General features: G+C 42.4%; 1 protein-coding gene across 2 annotated transcripts in view; it reads right to left on the bottom strand.

Annotated features, from left to right (window-relative positions):
* The window catches only part of PTPN6 (protein tyrosine phosphatase non-receptor type 6), a 180,112-nt gene that overhangs the window by 147,665 nt on the left and 15,576 nt on the right, over window positions 1–16,871 (bottom strand). The window lies entirely within an intron of this gene.

Here is a 16,871-nt window from a genome sequence, read left to right as displayed (position 1 = left end):
TTATATTATCAGACATACTAGAGACACGTCCCAGCACACACATAGGATGTTATATTATCAGACACACTAGAGACACGCCACAGCACACACATAGGATGTTATATTATTAGACACACTAGAGACACGTCGCAGCACACACATAAGATGTTATATTATCAGACACACTAGAGACACGTCGCAGCACACACATAGGATGTTATATTATCAGACACACTAGAGACACGTCCCAGCACACACATAGAATGTTATATTATCAGACACACTAGAGACACGCCGCAGCACACACATAGGATGTTATATTATCAGACACACTAGAGACACGTCACAGCACACACATAGGATGTTATATTATCAGACACACTAGAGACACACCGCAGCACACACATAGGATGTTATATTATCAGACACACTAGAGACACGTCCCAGCACACACATAGGATGTTATATTATCAGACACACTAGAGACATGCAGCAGCACACACATAGGATGTTATATTATCAGACACACTAGAGACACGTCACAGCACACACATAGGATGTTATATTATCAGACACACTAGAGACACGTCGCAGCACACACATAGAATGTTATATTATCAGACACACTAGAGACACGCCGCAGCACACACATATGATGTTATATTATCAGACACACTAGAGACACGCCGCAGCACACACATAGGATGTTATATTATCAGACATACTAGAGACACGTCCCAGCACACACATAGGATGTTATATTATCAGACACACTAGAGACACGCCACAGCACACACATAGGATGTTATATTATCAGACACACTAGAGACACGTCGCAGCACACACATAGAATGTTATATTATCAGACACACTAGAGACACGCCGCAGCACACACATATGATGTTATATTATCAGACACACTAGAGACACGCCGCAGCACACACATAGGATGTTATATTATCAGACACACTAGAGACACGTCGCAGCACACACATAGGATGTTATATTATCAGACACACTAGAGACACGTCACAGCACACACATAGGATGTTATATTATCAGACACACTAGAGACACGTCACAGCACACACATAGGATGTTATATTATCAGACACACTAGAGACACGTCACAGCACACACATAGGATGTTATATTATCAGATACACTAGAGACACGCCGCAGCACACACATAGGATGTTATATTATCAGACACACTAGAGACACGTCACAGCACACACATAGGATGTTATATTATCAGACACACTAGAGACACGCCGCAGCACACACATAGGATGTTATATTATCAGACATACTAGAGACACGTCCCAGCACACACATAGGATGTTATATTATCAGACACACTAGAGACACGCCACAGCACACACATAGGATGTTATATTATTAGACACACTAGAGACACGTCGCAGCACACACATAAGATGTTATATTATCAGACACACTAGAGACACGTCGCAGCACACACATAGGATGTTATATTATCAGACACACTAGAGACACGTCACAGCACACACATAGGATGTTATATTATCAGACACACTAGAGACACACCGCAGCACACACATAGGATGTTATATTATCAGACACACTAGAGACACGTCCCAGCACACACATAGGATGTTATATTATCAGACACACTAGAGACATGCAGCAGCACACACATAGGATGTTATATTATCAGACACACTAGAGACACGTCACAGCACACACATAGGATGTTATATTATCAGACACACTAGAGACACGTCGCAGCACACACATAGGATGTTATATTATCAGACACACTAGAGACACGTCACAGCACACACATAGGATGTTATATTATCAGACACACTAGAGACACGCCGCAGCACACACATAGGATGTTATATTATCAGACACACTAGAGACACGTCCCAGCACACATATAGGATGTTATATTATCAGACACACTAGAGACACGCCGCAGCACACACATAGGATGTTATATTATCAGACACACTAGAGACACGCCACAGCACACACATAGGATGTTATATTATCAGACACACTAGAGACACACCGCAGCACACACATAGGATGTTATATTATCAGACACACTAGAGACACGTCCCAGCACTCACATAGGATGTTATATTATCAGACACACTAGAGACACGTCACAGCACACACATAGGATGTTATATTATCAGACACACTAGAGACATGCAGCAGCACACACATAGGATGTTATATTATCAGACACACTAGAGACACGCCACAGCACACACATAGGATGTTATATTATCAGACACACTAGAGACATGCCGCAGCACACACATAGGATGTTATATTATCAGACACACTAGAGACACGCCACAGCACACACATAGGATGTTATATTATCAGACACACTAGAGACACGTCCCAGCACTCACATAGGATGTTATATTATCAGACACACTAGAGACACGCCGCAGCACACACATAGGATGTTATATTATCAGACACACTAGAGACATGCAGCAGCACACACATAGGATGTTATATTATCAGACACACTAGAGACACGTCACAGCACACACATAGGATGTTATATTATCAGACACACTAGAGACACGTCACAGCACACACATAGGATGTTATATTATCAGACACACTAGAGACACGTCGCAGCACACACATAGGATGTTATATTATCAGACACACTAGAGACACGTCACAGCACACACATAGGATGTTATATTATCAGACACACTAGAGACACGTCACAGCACACACATAGGATGTTATATTATCAGACACACTAGAGACACGTCACAGCACACACATAGGATGTTATATTATCAGACACACTAGAGACATGCCACAGCACACACATAGGATGTTATATTATTAGACACACTAGAGACACGCCACAGCACACACATAGGATGTTATATTATCAGACACACTAGAGACACGTCGCAGCACACACATAGGATGTTATATTATCAGACACACTAGAGACACGTCGCAGCACACACATAGGATGTTATATTATCAGACACACTAGAGACACTCCGCAGCACACACATAGGATGTTATATTATCAGACACACTAGAGACACATCACAGCACACACATAGGATGTTATATTATCAGACACACTAGAGACACGTCGCAGCACACACATAGGATGTTATATTATCAGACACACGTCACAGCACACACATAGGATGTTATATTATCAGACACACTAGAGACACGTCACAGCACACACATAGGATGTTATATTATCAGACACACTAGAGACACGTCACAGCACACACATAGGATGTTATATTATCAGACACACTAGAGACATGCAGCAGCACACACATAGGATGTTATATTATCAGACACACTAGAGACACGTCACAGCACACACATAGGATGCTATATTATCAGACACACTAGAGACACGTCACAGCACACACATAGGATGTTATATTATCAGACACACTAGAGACACGCCACAGCATACACATAGGATGTTATATTATCAGACACACTAGAGACATGCAGCAGCACACACATAGGATGTTATATTATCAGACACACTAGAGACATGCCGCAGCACACACATAGGATGTTATATTATCAGACACACTAGAGACACGTCACAGCACACACATAGGATGTTATATTATCAGACACACTAGAGACACGTCACAGCACACACATAGGATGTTATATTATCAGACACACTAGAGACACACCGCAGCACACACATAGGATGTTATATTATCAGATACACTAGAGACACGCCACAGCACACACATAGGATGTTATATTATCAGACACACTAGAGACACGCCACAGCACACACATAGGATGTTATATTATCAGACACACTAGAGACATGCAGCAGCACACACATAGGATGTTATATTATCAGACACACTAGAGACACGTCGCAGCACACACATAGGATGTTATATTATCAGACACACTAGAGACACGTCACAGCACACACATAGGATGTTATATTATCAGACACACTAGAGACACGTCACAGCACACACATAGGATGTTATATTATCAGACACACTAGAGACACGTCACAGCACACACATAGGATGTTATATTATCAGACACACTAGAGACACGTCGCAGCACACACATAGGATGTTATATTATCAGACACACTAGAGACACGTCACAGCACACACATAGGATGTTATATTATCAGACACACTAGAGACACGTCACAGCACACACATAGGATGTTATATTATCAGACACACTAGAGACACGTCGCAGCACACACATAGGATGTTATATTATCAGACACACTAGAGACACGTCACAGCACACACATAGGATGTTATATTATCAGACACACTAGAGACACGTCACAGCACACACATAGGATGTTATATTATCAGACACACTAGAGACACGTCACAGCACACACATAGGATGTTATATTATCAGACACACTAGAGACACGCCGCAGCACACACATAGGATGTTATATTATCAGACACACTAGAGACACGTCACAGCACACACATAGGATGTTATATTATCAGACACACTAGAGACACGTCACAGCACACACATAGGATGTTATATTATCAGACACACTAGAGACACGCCGCAGCACACACATAGGATGTTATATTATCAGACACACTAGAGACACGTCACAGCACACACATAGGATGTTATATTATCAGACACACTAGAGACACGTCACAGCACACACATAGGATGTTATATTATCAGACACACTAGAGACATGCCGCAGCACACACATAGGATGTTATATTATCAGATACACTAGAGACACGCCGCAGCACACACATAGGATGTTATATTATCAGACACACTATTGACACGTCCCAGCACACACATAGGATGTTATATTATCAGACACACTAGAGACACGTCGCAGCACACACATAGGATGTTATATTATCAGACACACTAGAGACACGTCACAGCACACACATAGGATGTTATATTATCAGACACACTAGAGACACGTCGCAGCACACACATAGGATGTTATATTATCAGACACACTAGAGACACGTCCCAGCACTCACATAGGATGTTATATTATCAGACACACTAGAGACACGTCGCAGCACACACATAGGATGTTATATTATCAGACACACTAGAGACACGTCACAGCACACACATAGGATGTTATATTATCAGACACACTAGAGACACGTTGCAGCACACACATAGGATGTTATATTATCAGACACACTAGAGACACGTCACAGCACACACATAGGATGTTATATTATCAGACACACTAGAGACATGCAGCAGCACACACATAGGATGTTATATTATCAGACACACTAGAGACACGTCACAGCACACACATAGGATGTTATATTATCAGACACACTAGAGACACGTCGCAGCACACACATAGGATGTTATATTATCAGACACACTAGAGACACGTCGCAGCACACACATAGGATGTTATATTATCAGACACACTAGAGACATGCCGCAGCACACACATAGGATGTTATATTATCAGACACACTAGAGACACGTCGCAGCACACACATAGGATGTTATATTATCAGACACACTAGAGACACGTCACAGCACACACATAGGATGTTATATTATCAGACACACTAGAGACACGTCACAGCACACACATAGGATGTTATATTATCAGACACACTAGAGACACGCCGCAGCACACACATAGGATGTTATATTATCAGACACACTAGAGACACGTCACAGCACACACATAGGATGTTATATTATCAGACACACTAGAGACACGTCACAGCACACACATAGGATGTTATATTATCAGACACACTAGAGACATGCCGCAGCACACACATAGGATGTTATATTATCAGATACACTAGAGACACGCCGCAGCACACACATAGGATGTTATATTATCAGACACACTATTGACACGTCCCAGCACACACATAGGATGTTATATTATCAGACACACTAGAGACACGTCGCAGCACACACATAGGATGTTATATTATCAGACACACTAGAGACACGTCACAGCACACACATAGGATGTTATATTATCAGACACACTAGAGACACGTCACAGCACACACATAGGATGTTATATTATCAGACACACTAGAGACATGCAGCAGCACACACATAGGATGTTATATTATCAGACACACTAGAGACACGTCACAGCACACACATAGGATGTTATATTATCAGACACACTAGAGACACGTCGCAGCACACACATAGGATGTTATATTATCAGACACACTAGAGACACGTCGCAGCACACACATAGGATGTTATATTATCAGACACACTAGAGACATGCCGCAGCACACACATAGGATGTTATATTATCAGACACACTAGAGACACGTCGCAGCACACACATAGGATGTTATATTATCAGACACACTAGAGACATGCCGCAGCACACACATAGGATGTTATATTATCAGACACACTAGAGACACGTCACAGCACACACATAGGATGTTATATTATCAGACACACTAGAGACACGTCACAGCACACACATAGGATGTTATATTATCAGACACACTAGAGACACGTCACAGCACACACATAGGATGTTATATTATCAGACACACTAGAGACACGTCACAGCACACACATAGGATGTTATATTATCAGACACACTAGAGACACGTCCCAGCACACACATAGGATGTTATATTATCAGACACACTAGAGACATGCCGCAGCACACACATATGATGTTATATTATCAGACACACTAGAGACACGTCACAGCACACACATAGGATGTTATATTATCAGACACACTAGAGACACGTCACAGCACACACATAGGATGTTATATTATCAGACACACTAGAGACACGTCGCAGCACACACATAGGATGTTATATTATCAGACACACTAGAGACACGCCGCAGCACACACATAGGATGTTATATTATCAGACACACTAGAGACACGTCACAGCACACACATAGGATGTTATATTATCAGACACACTAGAGACACGTCACATCACACACATAGGATGTTATATTATCAGACACACTAGAGACATGCAGCAGCACACACATAGGATGTTATATTATCAGACACACTAGAGACACGTCACAGCACACACATAGGATGTTATATTATCAGACACACTAGAGACACATCACATCACACACATAGGATGTTATATTATCAGACACACTAGAGACACGTCGCAGCACACACATAGGATGTTATATTATCAGACACACTAGAGACATGCAGCAGCACACACATAGGATGTTATATTATCAGACACACTAGAGACACGCCGCAGCACACACATAGGATGTTATATTATCAGACATACTAGAGACACGTCACAGCACACACATAGGATGTTATATTATCAGACACACTAGAGACACGTCGCAGCACACACATAGGATGTTATATTATTAGATACACTAGAGACACACCGCAGCACACACATAGGATGTTATATTATCAGACACACTAGAGACACGCCGCAGCACACACATAGGATGTTATATTATCAGACACACTAGAGACACTCCGCAGCACACACATAGGATGTTATATTATCAGACACACTAGAGACATGCCGCAGCACACACATAGGATGTTATATTATCAGACACACTAGAGACACTCCGCAGCACACACATAGGATGTTATATTATCAGACACACTAGAGACATGCAGCAGCACACACATAGGATGTTATATTATCAGACACACTAGAGACACTCCGCAGCACACACATAGGATGTTATATTATCAGACACACTAGAGACACTTCCCAGCACACACATAGGATGTTATATTATCAGACACACTAGAGACATGCCGCAGCACACACATAGGATGTTATATTATCAGACACACTAGAGACACTCCGCAGCACACACATAGGATGTTATATTATCAGACACACTAGAGACATGCAGCAGCACACACATAGGATGTTATATTATCAGACACACTAGAGACACTCCGCAGCACACACATAGGATGTTATATTATCAGACACACTAGAGACACTTCCCAGCACACACATAGGATGTTATATTATCAGACACACTAGAGACATGCAGCAGCACACACATAGGATGTTATATTATCAGACACACTAGAGACACGTCACAGCACACACATAGGATGTTATATTATCAGACACACTAGAGACACGTCACAGCACACACATAGGATGTTATATTATCAGACACACTAGAGACACGCCGCAGCACACACATAGGATGTTATATTATCAGACACACTAGAGACACATCACAGCACACACATAGGATGTTATATTATCAGACACACTAGAGACACGTCACAGCACACACATAGGATGTTATATTATCAGACACACTAGAGACACTTCCCAGCACACACATAGGATGTTATATTATCAGACACACTAGAGACACGTCACAGCACACACATAGGATGTTATATTATCAGACACACTAGAGACACTTCCCAGCACACACATAGGATGTTATATTATCAGACACACTAGAGACACGTCACAGCACACACATAGGATGTTATATTATCAGACACACTAGAGACACGTCGCAGCACACACATAGGATGTTATATTATCAGACACACTAGAGACACGTCACAGCACACACATAGGATGTTATATTATCAGACACACTAGAGACACGTCGCAGCACACACATAGGATGTTATATTATCAGACACACTAGAGACACGTCGCAGCACACACATAGGATGTTATATTATCAGACACACTAGAGACACGTCGCAGCACACACATAGGATGTTATATTATCAGACACACTAGAGACACGTCACAGCACACACATAGGATGTTATATTATCAGACACACTAGAGACACGTCACAGCACACACATAGGATGTTATATTATCAGACACACTAGAGACACGTCGCAGCACACACATAGGATGTTATATTATCAGACACACTAGAGACACGTCGCAGCACACACATAGGATGTTATATTATCAGACACACTAGAGACACGTCGCAGCACACACATAGGATGTTATATTATCAGACACACTAGAGACACGTCACAGCACACACATAGGATGCTATATTATCAGACACACTAGAGACACGTCACAGCACACACATAGGATGCTATATTATCAGACACACTAGAGACACATCCCAGCACACACATAGGATGTTATATTATCAGACACACTAGAGACACGTCGCAGCACACACATAGGATGTTATATTATCAGACACACTAGAGACACGTCGCAGCACACACATAGGATGTTATATTATCAGACACACTAGAGACACGTCGCAGCACACACATAGGATGCTATATTATCAGACACACTGTACATACTCATTTATGGTAATGTACCAAGTACAATCAAAAAGCAGAAGTGATTTTTGGCAGGCGCGGTGATGCCGTGATGCTAACACATTTGTAAACTCCTGTAAGTAGTATCCGTATAATGTTATGATGTCATCACCCATTAAGTAAACACGTGTGTTATAAGGCATAAGACACCCAACAACTTCTAGTTATTACTTATATTATAAGTCCCCTCTGAGATTTGTAACCTGTAGATAAGTACTTGCATTGTACATTTTCCTCCTGACTTATAACATTTTAATCATTTACATTTGGGCATGCATTATACTGTAGATTATGACATCACTTTGATCCAAGGAACTGATCACTGCATTCTAGTAATTAGAGGAAATGGAGCTTAACTAGGCTTACCCTACTGTCCCTTTATACTGCGACACTCCTGGATTACACAGGTTCTGTGGCTGATTAACACCAGGTGAGATGCAAGCTTGAAGTCAGCCAGCCACAGAACCTGTGTAATTCATGAGTGTCCCAGTTTAAAGGGATAGTATGATACGCATTAAGGTTTCGTTACTAATGATAAATGGGCCCCTTAGTGTCTACTTAAATGTAGTAATTAGAAACATTGCTTTGCTGATGGGTTACAATGCCACTAAAATCACTTTTTTTTTAAATAGAGTTTGTTTATTGAAAAAAGGATCACAAATACAGACATATCGTTAGACATGGGAAATCGGATAATTCAGTACAGGCAATGCAACAGTTTATAGCATATGTGATCTCGAAAAAATAAGGTAAGGTATATTACGTCACATGTACAATTTCTCCCATTCTATTACTACACTCACGGTGCAAAAAAAACAAAAAAACAACAACATTCTTATGTCTGTAAACAGGTCATAACTCTCATATTAAACATTTTAATTTTCTCCCCAATTATTTACCAATTACAACCCCAACTAGTAGGCCGTAACATAGCCTACAAAAATTTCTAGAGCATAAAAAATAAACAAAAAAAAAGAAGAGAGAGAAAGAAAAAAGAAAAAACATCAAGGAGCAGTATTACAATACAATTAGTGAGGTATATGAAGTGATGAGTAATGAGTAATATCACAACCTGGCCTTGTATGAACCTGGGACCCCCTCCGCCCCCAGGGCGCAGTACTCTCATAACGCAAGAGTAGGGGAGGAGTATACAGAAGTAATCCAAGGGGACTATATTTTCTCATATTTGGAAGTGGCATTGTTTTTCATGTATACATATCGGTCTTTAAGGAGAGTGTCATTAACCAGAGCCTTAAAGGCCGATACAGAAGGGCAACGCGGGGCCATCCATGACCGTGCGATGCACACTTTGGCCAGGGCACAAATACTACGAGCATAAAGGCCCTCCCATCTGGACCCCGAAGCAGGACCCCCCATTCCCAGTACACAGAATCTCGAGGTCAACATACTCCCAGGCATCCCCGTGTGCTCCAGAACACCTGAATGGACGGACACTACCACACCAGGTGCCAAAAGGACCTCCCATCGGCCCCACATTTAGGGCAAACAGCTGTAGTGCCGGCCCCAAAGCTGGCCAACCGAGCCGGTGTCATATAGGATCTGTGCAAAATAAAGAGCTGTATTTGTTGAAATCGGAGTGACTTAGTCACCACACCCGGGTATTCCAGGGCAAGCTCCCAGTCCCCCTCGCCTATGGGGCCCAAATCACCCTCCCAGCGCTCACGGAGTCCCGAGAGAGGGTCTGCGTGAAGTATCCCCAATAAGTACGAGTAGGTAAAAGAAATCACCCTAACCCGTCCCAGCGAGCTTAAAAAGGTCTTTATGGGGAAATGAAGGAGCGCCAGGGGTGAGTCCCGAAATTGTGATTGTAAGGCGTGTCGGAGTTGTAGGAATCTAAAAAAATAAGAATTAGGTAGACCAAATTCCTCTTTCAACTGCTGAAATGATTTCAGCGTACCATCACTGTACAATTGGGATATGGAGACAATGGAGTATGGAACCCACACCACCCCGCCCTCAAGAGCCCCCAACTCGGGTAGTAAAGTAGAGTGCCAGAGGGGAGTATCCGGGTCCAAGCCATCAAACCCAAGCAGATTTCTCAGAGCGAGCCAGATCTTCATGGCCTGGAAGACAACAGGGGGAGAGTACCGAGAAACCTTCCCACTCAGCAAAACCTGCACCGGAGAGAGGCCCGGATAGTAGCCACTAAAATCACTTTAATGACAACTGCACCCAGTAACCCAACAGATGAAGCATGGAATGAAATGCAATACTCAGACTGACTATGACTGTCCATGGATGCTTTGTAAAAAAATAAATTGCGGTGACTTAGGGGGTCATTCCGACCTGTTCGCACGCTGCCGCTTTTCGCAGTGCAGCGATCAGGTCACTACTGCGCATGCGTATGCACCGCAATGCACAGGCGCGTCGTACGGGTACAAAGCGGATCGTTGCTGGGCGATGAATTTAACAAAGAATCCATTCGCACAGCCGATCGCAAGGAGATTGACAGGAAGAAGGCGTTTGTGGGTGGCAACTGACCATTTTCTGGGAGTGTTTGGGAAAACGCAGGCGTATCCAAGCGTTTGCAGGGCGGGTGTCTGACGTCAATTCCGGACACGAACAGGCTGAAGTGATCGCAGTGGCTGAGTAAGTCCAGAGCTACTCAGAAACTGCACAAAATGTTTTTGCAGAGCTCGGCTGCACAGGCGTTCACACACTTGCAAAGCGAAAATACACTCCCCCGTGGGCGGCGACTATGCGTTTGCACAGCTGCTAAAAACAGCTAGCGAGTGATCAACTCCGAATGACCCCCTTATTTCCTTCCCCACCCTCGCCACGGCTCAGTTCTGCCAATGTCGGCATTTCACCTGTCGACACTTTGAGAATGTGGACATGTCGTTGTTGAATCGTCTGTTATGAGAACTATCGATTCGACATTGTGGTTTTGATATTCGTTTTGATAAATTTTTAAGTCCAATTGTGGGTTTGCGTGGTCTAAAAAAACCATAGTTAGATACTGTAGGTAGAGTGAAACAGCTGAAAATGTGCTTGGGCTGGTCAGTGGCACTGGAATGGCCCCTTACATCTGAGATCTATTGGGGCAATGCCCCGATCCCATTCTTAAAAATCCTGTTTCCCCGATCGGAACCGAAAATGGTCAGGATCTGCAAAATGGGATTTTTAACATGGTTAATTTCCCAGATTCCCCGACGGATCACCGGTCATTGGGGGTCATTCCGAGTTGATCGCTAGCTGCATTAGTTCGCTGTGCAGCGATGAGGCAAACAAACGGCACTTCTGTGCATGCGTATGCGGCGCAATGCGCACGCGCGACGTACTCTTACAACAGTTGATGTAGTTTCACACAGGGTCTAGCAAAGCTTTTCAGTCGCACTGCTGACCGCAGAGTGATTGACATGAAGTGGGCGTTTCTGGGTGTCATCTGACCGTTTTCAGGGAGTGTTCGTAAAAACGCAGACGTGCCAGGAAAAACACAGGCGTGGCTGGGCGAACGCAGGGCATGTTTGTGACGTCGAAACAGGAACTGAACAGTCTGAAGTGATCGCAAGCGCTGAGTAAGTTTTGAGCTACTCTGAAACTGCACAAAAAAACGTTGTAGCCGCTCTGCGATACATTCGTTCGCACTTCTGCTAAGCTAAAATACACTCCCAGTGGGCGGCGACATAGCGTTTGCACGGCTGCTAAAAAACTCCTAGCGAGCGATCAACTCGGAATGACCCCCATTGCTGGATCTGCGGATCCTGTTAGCGGATTGGCGTTTCCAACAGATTTGAGGCATCAGGGAATCACCTCATAGATGCATGGGGGCCATAACACTGTAAGGTCAACTTATCCAATAGCAAGAGCCTTATTGCTGGAAATAAATGGGATTTATTGGCGACTCTGGCCAGCAAAGGCGTATTTATCAAGAATGATGTTATAAGAAGAGCATAATATTGATTGGATCATATATACTCGTATTTCACAGAGAGTATTGGATTTTTAGGTTTTTGTTTTTTTCTTTTCGAAGATCAAGAGAGTAGAAAATAAGATTTTCGTATAATTTTAAAAAAGTGTGGAAGGATTTTGGGGACTTAATTTAAAAATAAAAAATAATGTGTATGCATATTTGTCTTACAATAGGCAGGTATTGCAGGGACTCCGGACCATTATAGGTCTACTACTGGGGGGACATACGGCCTTATTCAGAAGAAGGTGCTAATCCCGGTGCAATGAAACTTCAAATTTATGCTAATGTCACAGCCAATGGAATTCATACACAGATGCCCACCCCAGCATCTCTAATCCACCATTTTGCATAAAAACTCACACCATCGGCACACCCTATGTATGTTTAGAATGTCCGTCGGAACATGGCCACCAGTGCCATTGCAACTTCATCTTTTTATTTTACGCAGATGCTGGCCACGACATGCCCACATCTGAGTATCCATGCCCCCTGTTGCCCACCCACATCTGAGTAGCCATGCCCAATACCTCCCAGAAACGCCCACCAAAACTGCCTCTCTCTGCATCCATATTCGTTCTGTGACATGTGCAGTGCGACTCAGATGCACACACAGACTTAAAACAATGGCCATTTGTGACCCTTTATCATGCAGACATGCTATTATCATGCTACCAATCAGCAACCAAGCAGCCATGCTTTTATCATTCAACAAATGAGCAACCAAGCAGCCATGCTTTTATCATTCAACAAATGAGCAACCAAGCAGCCATGCTTTTATCATTCAACAAATGAGCAACCAAGCAGCCATGCTTTTATCATGCAACAAATGAGCAACCAAGCAGCCATGCTTATATCATGCAACCAAGCAGCTATGCTTTTATCATGCAACCAATCAGCAGCCATGCTTTTATCACGCAACCAAGCAGCCATGCTTTTAGAATGCAACAAATCAGCAACCAAGCAGCCATGCTTTTCTCATTCAACAAATCAGCAACCAAGCAGCCATGCATTTATCATTTACCAAATGAGCAACCAAGCAGCCATTCTTTTATCATTCAACAAATCAGCAACCAAGCAGCCATGCTTTTATCATTCAACAAATCAGCAACCAAGCAGCCATGCTTTTATCATTCAACAAATGAACAACCAAGCAGCCATGCTTTTATCATGCAACCAATCAGCAACCAAGAAGCAATGCTTTTATCACGCAACCAATCAGCAATGCTTTTATCATGCAACTAAGCAGCCTTGCTTTTATCATGCAACCAAACAGCAACCAATCAGCCATACTTTTATCATGCAACCAAGTAGCCATGCTTTTATCATTCAACCAAGCAGCCATGCTTTTATCATGCAACCGGGCAGCCATGTTTTTATCATGCAACCAAACAGCAACCAAGCAGCCATGCTTTTATCATGCAACCAGGCAGCCATACTTTTATCATGCAACCAATCAGCCATGCTTTTATCATGCAACCAATCAGCAACCAAGCAGCCATGCTTTTATCACACAACCAATCAGCAACCAAGCAGCCATGCTTTTATCATGCTACCAATCAGCAACCATGCATTTATCATGCAACAAATCAGCAACCAAGCAGCCATGCTTTTATCATTCAACAAATCAGCAATCAAGCAGCCATGCTTTTATCATTCAACAAATCAGCAACCAAGCAGCCATGCTTTTATCATGCAACCAAGAAGCAATGCTTTTATCACGCAACCAATCAGCAACCAAGCAGCCATGCTTTTATCATGCAACTAATCAGCAACCAAACAGCCATGCTTTATCACACAACCAATCAGCAACCAAGCAGCCATGCTTTTATCATGCAACCAATCAGCTATGCTTTTAGAAAACAACCAATCAGCAACCATGCTTTTATCATGCAGCAAATCAGCAACCAAGCAGCCATGCTTTTATCATGCACCCAAGCAGCCATGCTTTTATCATGCAACCAGTCAACAACCAAGCAGACATGCTTTTATAATGCAACCAATCAGCACCCATGCATTTATCATGCAACCAATCAGAAACCAAGCAGCCATGGTTTTATCATGCAACTAATCAGCAACCAAGCAGCCATGCTTTTATCACACAACCAAGCAGCCATGCTTTTATCACACAACCAGGCAGCCATGCTTTTATCTAGCAACCAAGCAGCCATGCTTTTATAATGCAACCAAGCAGTCATGCTTTTATCATGCAACCAGTCAGCAACCAAGCAGTCATGCTTTTATAATGCAACCAATCAGCAACCATGCATTTAACATGCAACAAATCAGCAACCAAGCAGCCATGCTTTTATCATGTGCTGCCTGGTTGTAATAATTTCATACTTCTGCATTTTATTAGAAAATAATCCTGTATTGGTTTATTTTGGTTGAGAAGACTTTGAATAACTTTGTTACCCCTAGTGGAAGTGGCAATAAGCTGTCACCCAGCATTACTGGCACCTGGTGACAAACCCTGAAATCTGATTATTTCACATACAACACTTCATTCAAAACAATCTTTTAGACAATTAAACACACAAATTCCAATTGACGTTCTTCTACGTTTACTAAAATCCCAAATCAACTGGTCAGGGGTTTGGGATAAGCACCTGCAGAGTATGCCTGTCTGCTCAAACATTACACAGGTCACCGAAACATTCCCCAAATTTGTCCGTTAATATAATTAATACTTAATTCAGCTCCTACCTAACTAATATTGATTGTAAGGTATTGGGTGGACAGTAAACACTACTAAAGCAGAAGAGATCCCACTGAGATAGTGTTTTCTTGCCAAACGTGTATTACATTGATACTGCCCTCATGTGAGTGTAACAGTGTAAAATAAATATGTTACAGAACAAATTAAAGGGACACTAAAGTATACAAGATGTAACATTCTGAAATATATATGTATAAGTTCCAAGACCACAGCAACTGAAAGTCCAATGGAATAGCTATATCGCAAAGTGGAAGGTATTGGCCTCTGTTATCAACCATTTAACAGTGGCAAACGCAGGATTTCTAAATGGGGGGTTTCCAAATTCAGTCCACAATCTGCCACTCTGCGGAACACTGGAGCAAGTGCGGGAGTCTGGGGGGAGCGCCAGAAGAACCTTGTAACAACCCTAGACATTAATGTAAATATTGGTCTATTTATACATTGGATACTGTATGGAATACAGCATTAATATTTAATACTATAGATGGTCTACAATAGCCTCAAATATTTAATTAATATAAATAAGATAAGTGGTCAGGAAAACTTAAACATACTATATTAAATATATAAATTAATGAATAACAAATATAATAGAACCAGTACTGCACTTTCTAAGCACACATTCTCCCACCTCATGGTAACGCTCCTGTCTATTCTTCCTGGTAGCTACTCTCTGGTCCAGTGCACTGATTGAGGACTCAGATCCACCTAACACAGAAAAACTTGCTAACAGAAGCTGCTACCACTGGGCATGTGCAGCAGCTCTGCTCTGTCCCTTAAACTGCATGATGTGTCGGCAGTTCTAGTAATTGTATTATATACCATTTCTATTGTTGTCATAATTTGAACCGCTTGCCAAGAGGAGGGGGGTTTCC

This window comes from Pseudophryne corroboree, chromosome 3 (genome assembly GCF_028390025.1).
Source record: "Pseudophryne corroboree isolate aPseCor3 chromosome 3, aPseCor3.hap2, whole genome shotgun sequence".
NCBI classification, from domain to species: Eukaryota; Metazoa; Chordata; class Amphibia; order Anura; family Myobatrachidae; genus Pseudophryne; species Pseudophryne corroboree.
The sequence above is the reverse complement of the archived record's forward strand: the minus strand, read 5'-3'. Positions and strand labels throughout refer to the sequence as shown.